The sequence below is a fragment of the Lepeophtheirus salmonis genome, chromosome 10 (genome assembly GCF_016086655.4).
Source record: "Lepeophtheirus salmonis chromosome 10, UVic_Lsal_1.4, whole genome shotgun sequence".
NCBI classification, from domain to species: Eukaryota; Metazoa; Arthropoda; class Copepoda; order Siphonostomatoida; family Caligidae; genus Lepeophtheirus; species Lepeophtheirus salmonis.
This window is the reverse complement of record NC_052140.2, coordinates 2,829,915-2,836,237: the sequence shown is the minus strand read 5'-3', so window position 1 is coordinate 2,836,237 and position 6,323 is coordinate 2,829,915. Positions and strand designations below refer to the sequence as shown.

General features: G+C 34.6%; 1 protein-coding gene across 4 annotated transcripts in view; it reads left to right on the top strand.

Annotated features, from left to right (window-relative positions):
* The first annotated feature begins 1,107 nt into the window (after positions 1-1,107).
* The window catches only part of LOC121125676 (monocarboxylate transporter 14), a 41,994-nt gene continuing 36,778 nt past the window's right edge, over positions 1,108-6,323 (top strand). For 2 of the 4 annotated variants that reach the window (XM_071891552.1, XM_071891550.1), the window contains exon 1: positions 1,284-1,688. The gene's annotated coding sequence lies outside the window, so the exon portion shown is untranslated. Of the gene's footprint in view, positions 1,689-6,323 lie in introns of all 4 variants that reach the window. The other 2 variants (XM_040720877.2, XM_040720879.2) reach the window with 2 other exon arrangements.

The following is a 6,323-nucleotide window of genomic DNA, read 5'->3' as shown; positions in this document are numbered from 1 at the left end:
TCCTTAGCAACATGGCGTGTATAGTCTGACTGGCATTAATTATTAGTATTGTTTAAGCTACGGAGGCAAATAAAGAAATAATGTACCGAGTGGTCCATTAAAATCTGAACACCTTGAATTTTAAACTTTAATAAAATATAATTTATTAATTAATTTTATAATTTCAAGAAAACTAATACTATAAATAGATGCGTGTCTGAGCTCTCTTCATCATTCATGTAGCTCCCTTTTAGCGGCAATGATGGCATTCAGGCGTTGGCAGAAGGCCTGATTCCCGCTGTGGATGTGTTCCTCTGTCATGGCGTCACAGTGCTGGCTGACAGTAGCTTTGAGGGCCTTGGTGTTTGGATGACGTATACAGTAATCTACATGCATCCAAAAGGTGTGGTCGAGGTGTTTGACATCAGAGCTGTAGGGGGTTCAAAAGTGTCAAAAAAGAGTTCAAAAGACTTATTCAAAAGAGTCTTGCAACGGAGGGGATGGGTTTCTTTCATTGCTGGTCTGAAAACTGGCCTCTACACCATCACAAAGCTCTTTCCACCCATTTTTTTAAAAGCTCCATAGACAGTCTGGTGTGAACCCCCAAAGATCTCTTACAAGAGCCAACATGGGCTTGAGGGGATTGGCCTGGCTGGTTTTTTTTTTTTAAACTCCTCCGAGTCCAGTTTGGCTTTTAGAGATAACCCTTTTTCCTCTCCAATTATTCGGACTTGCTGATGGCAAGTGGTCCTTAAGACGCCCAACCACTTGGAGTGTGTGTGCGAATGGATCAAGTTCAAGTGTCATTTTCTTGAGTTGTAGGTAGGCTAGAGAGTTCAGCCTTGTTTTGTTTTGTTTATGCTTTAATTTATCAAAATATGAGCTAATTTCAATCACTCATCTTTCGTTAATGATTGAATTAGTCATTTTTTCAATGGACTCCCCGGTAAGAGGCCATCCTCAATGCATTCTACATACATGAAACATACCATGAAAAAGGAGTGTGTAAGGAGGATAATAAGAAAAAAGGATTTGTAGGTAGTTTAGCCGGGAAAAGTCAAAATGACGTAATTTTGTTGGAGTGTCGAAGAATTGCCGCTTTGGCTATGTCTGTAACTATCTTAGTATTCATTTATTAACACAAAGAGTGTGTGTGTTAGTGCTAGAGAGGGCGAGGGAAGGAGGAAGGGAAGGAAAGGCCCTGTAGGACTGAAGATTATTACAACATGAAATCGAAGAGAAAGCTCTTCTTGCTCCTTCTACTCACTCTACGAACATTCACGCTCTCTAGAGTAGCAGAGATCTTGAGGAAAATGGAAGGGAAGGGATAAATATTAAAGTATACATGCTATATTTTGTGAACGTTATGTGAACGTCATATTCTTGCGCTGCAGCTGCTGCTGTTACTACAATTAAGACAAGAAGTCAGGGGAGGGGGAAAAGTCCAAGAGCTATAATAATATACTGTCTGTTAGTTAGTTAGTGTGTATTGTTGTTTCAGAAGTGGCAGGACCTACTATTCTTCTACTCTCCCAGTTGTTCTACCTAAAAAAAACAGATAACAAAGAGGCGTACATCATAACTAAGGGATTTGAGAGAGGGAAAAGAAGATTTGTCAGAGTCAATTCCTTCAAAATGCGGATATACTTCCTTCGACAGAACGAAACTTTTGAATTCAACATTTTTGTGAGGGAATGACGTTTTGGAAAGTGAGTATTACATATTATTACTATTTTTGTTTTTGTTACAAAGCATTGAAACTTTCTCCTCGTTGTTTCTATGGACTAAAGACTTTCTCAAGCTCATCATTGTGTCTTCCATACAAGACAATGTTTATGTAACTTGTAGGCTTGTTCACCTATGCATTTATGAATGTACTTTTCTAACCCATTTAAAATCATTTTGTTCCTTCATTATAAGGTCACTTAATCAGAGGAAACTCCGGATTATCTTAAATACATAAACAATACAATGTCAAGGATGACAAAGTTCAAAATTGAGTGATACATATAAACACTATCTTCTACTCAGACATTATCCCTACTTGTTATTTGAAAATCATTGGAGAAATGACTAGATTACTACTTTTGTGGCCCAGAGAAAAAGTATGACGAGTCACTTTTAGTCAAAAACCATATTTAAATACCGTTATTCCAGGCCACCAATCAGTCACAATTTTGGTTTTCATAAGACATCAAGCATTCCTTTGTAAATATTTTAGTGTGCTCTTGATTTGTCATCAAACTCCTTCTCCTACACGTTGATTTGTTCAACTTGAATTACGAGGGTGGTCTGAAAAGTTTCCGATCTCGACGTGAAGACGACAGCACTCGTAAATAAAAGCTAGCATCATCTGAAGGACTCTAGGGAAAGAGCGGTCAAGGGAAAAATAAATAATTCAATCAAAAGACAAGGAAGACTATGTTCCTAACACGGACCTATAATATCGTGTTATTGTTGTGACGTAGTCGCCCTTATTCTTCTCTTTTCACTAGGCAAAAGACGGCCTATTCAAACTAGCTGCGTGTCTGGAGGAACATGTAGCAGCTTCTAATTTTAAGTCAATCAAAATTGAGAACCACTAAATCCTACCTTCCTGGCCTTGAGTGTCCACTTTTTGCTCAGAGTCCTTTAGTGACATCAATCTAGTATCTGTTGAAAGTTACTTATCAAAGCTTCAGCCATTTTGGATCTGCAATTGTTACGTATAAGTTTTGATTGACTGTGTGAGTTGATGACAGTTTTTTCCCCGTTAAAATGGAGAAAATATACTTTTGAGCTTTCAATAAATATTTGTTGATGAAAATGTAATCTTTAAATAGATTCAAACTTATAACAAACATATAAAAGCTTATTGTGTTAAAATTTGACGCATCTCTGTTCAACTAAACTGACTTAATTGGCTGGGTTTTTTTTAGAGGAAAGATTTAGAAATACAATGATGATAGTTTTGTGACATAAGTTATGTTTCTATAGCAATAATTGTTTCTAAAGTATCTCATTAAACTTTGATAGAACTATTCCTACATTTATACACCTAGATCAAATGACCCATTTCAATACTCTCGTAAAATATACTTCTGTTTTACAGGATGAAAGTATCATAAAACTGCTATAAATCCCTCATTGAGTTTTCATATAATCAAGGGCTACGCTAATTAAATAAATTTATTCCGAACTAATTTAAAAATTCATTTAATACCTGTTACATATTCAAAATGTGTATTAATCATTTTTCTACTTTTCATAGTTAATTTATTTGACGTTGCATATTATAATAAGCTCACAAAAGTATCATATTTGCTATTATAATCTCTTTAAAACAAAGGATTTGATATGCTTTTTGTGATCTTTTTTTTATTTGAGGGACTTGTAACTCAATAGTTTCCGTCTTAAGTACAACTTTCATTTACAACTATAAATGTGATACACTCATGTAGATTAGATTACAACTGAATTATTGTAATCTATCTGCCTATTTGCTATTATTTTACAATTAGTAGGCATGTTAAAGGATTCCAAAGAGATTAGATTTGAAGGCAATCAGAAACGTTGTTGGATGTAGCCTTTTCTTCTGATTTAAGTCATGCCAATATTTCCTATACATACATCATTTCGACAGCAACGGAGTTATCTGAACTTTTCGACAGAAATGACTACTTCATTTTTTCAACTTCTTTAATTCTATATTATGATTTTGCGACTTATCAAATCAGATTCATGAAATTTCGTCAAAGGATAGTTGAAAAATTTATGTATATGAGAAAGTTTAAAAAAATAAAATACTTTAAAAAATGGGAGAAATATTTAGCTAATAATATAGCTATTACTTATAAATGCCCTTTTCCTCCGTTACAGAACGAAATGAGCGCCCCCTACAACTTCTTTAACATACCTAACCATTAGGGATGAGGTTTGGCTAGTTTTTTGGGGGGAACCGGACATACCAGGCCGTCAGAAAGCCTTTGAACCTAATGAACGTTGAACAATTAATTACACCTAGCGGTTTTTAATGAAATTCTAGAGAATTTTCTTTTCTTTTGAACTTGTTTATTACTCATTAGAGAACATTATTTATGAATTTGAACACCTTTGGCTTGCTTCAATCAAACTCTCCGCACGACTCCGGAGCGCTTTGCACACATTGGCAACGTAGTGCTACGACATTGATCGCCACTCTTTCTCAACCGATTGCTCTAGGGACTCAATACTGCTGTGATGTTGTCATCAGGCCTTGCTGTCAATTCGACACCAGAATCTGTAATCAATGAGATTCAGCTCGGATCTCTGCGGCGGGCAGAAGTCCTTCAGCTAGAACTTTTTTTACAATTTGTACCGTATGAGTAGGAGTCCTGTCCTGTTGAAAGCAATAATTGGCTTTCTTTGATTGATTTGTGATGTTGCAAACTTAGGGAAGCACTTTTGTTTGCAAAATCATCCTGTAATATTTGCTTGTCAATCTCTATCCAAGGGTAAACATAATTGGCTTCATTTCGTGACCTTCAGATGAAATAATGCCGGACATCATTAATGAGGTCAGATGTTTGGTGGTGGTGGACACTTCACGGAGGTTGCAGTTGACTTCTCTAAAACATACAACCCCATCATTTTGCCAATTATACACGTGATCCACTGTAACTGTTTTCTCGTCCGAGAAGAACAAAATTCGGTTTCCGTGATAACTCAGGTCATTGTAAAGCTTTTTGCACGGATTAATTCGTAATTGTTGTTGTTGTTGAGAGACTTGCTCGCCGACCCCTTCCTATCCAAGTCCGTCATCGTCATCTTTGCAATTTTCAAAAAACCTTTTTTTATCATTTCAGGCTTTAATTTGATCGGCCTTCCGCTTTTATGACAATCACTGATGTTTTTACTTTGTTGACCTTAACCCTGAGCCTCCAGACCGTGGTTTGCTGTCATTAAGGGTTTTTACAATATCAGAATTGCTAAATCAGGCGCGGGCTTAACCAGCCACTAGTAACCTTTTTTCTCAAGTAAATAAGATGTTGTAAAGGTAAACCATCAGCTGTTCTTTTTTCTAAACACAACTTTTGCATAAAATTAACCAAAACCTCTCAAAACGCAATTAAAGTCATTTTCCAAAAGTTTTTGACGGGACGGTACTCGTGTAATTGAACTTTGCTTTTGTTTTCAAACGGTTATTTTAACCTTTACCCTTATAAACACATGTTTTTTTCTTCTCAATACAGTTCCTAAAACTTTTAAATGCAGTTAAATATTCCTGGATGTTTATATTTAACGATTTTAAGAGTTCAAACAAAATTTATGTGGTCATTTTTGAGGAATTCCATATTTCATGTCCAATTTTCCATTGTTTTATTGAACGTCAATAAGTCATCCACAACTCAAAATTTGAAGAATGTTTAGTAAATTAGACTTGTAGCACTGCATTACTCGAATACTCAATGCTTTTAGCGTTTCAATAAGATATAGTTTCCTTTTTAAAAAAAGGAGGAAGGACTATCCAGAAGCTGAAAGTGTACCACGTATTGCGCGCAACGATTTAAAGACCCCCTTTTTATAACAACACATTTTTCAAATTAGAAAACAATGAATACAAAATAGTTATTGTTCTAATATAAAATTTAAGCTCATTTGTGTATAAATATTAATACTTTTAAATAATATATATTTTTTCATTCATTTTGAGAATGAAGAAATCGATTTCCTATTTTTTTTTCTTCATTTATCCATCTTAAGCTGTTCTTTAAACTATGTTTTATGTCAATTGATGATATTGTGTCTCAAACTATCTATTTTTTCGAATTTAAAAACATTTATTCTAGAAGTAGAAATGATGCATATGGCATTTTCTAAGGCATTGATGCTTACTTTTGCTACGGAAATTATGACTGAATCTACATTACTTTTTGATTTTATTAACTCTTCCACCACCTCCATTTGCTGAGCAGTGGCAGTAGCAAATAAAGACGGATATTTTTCTGAATTAATAATTACTTTGAAGGATTTGGTTTTTCCAATTGTCCTCAAAGAAATTACCCAAAAATAAAACTACTATATACATAACCTTTATGAGGATGCAGAGAGGGCATTTCTATTAAAAAACTTAAAAAATTCAGCATCAGATGTCTCTTGGTATAACAGAGATAAATCTAATCGATCCTAACTTTTTAAATAACATTTATCCATCAATCTTTCTCCTTGAAATTTGATGGAAACTAATTGGAATATTATAATCTCCGTTTTTTCATAGCCATAAATATATTCTCACAACAATTAAAAATTAAAGTTTAATCAATATAACATACACATTCATAGTACATTCAACGTTCTAGAAAAGAAGAAAGGAATGTTATGACGAC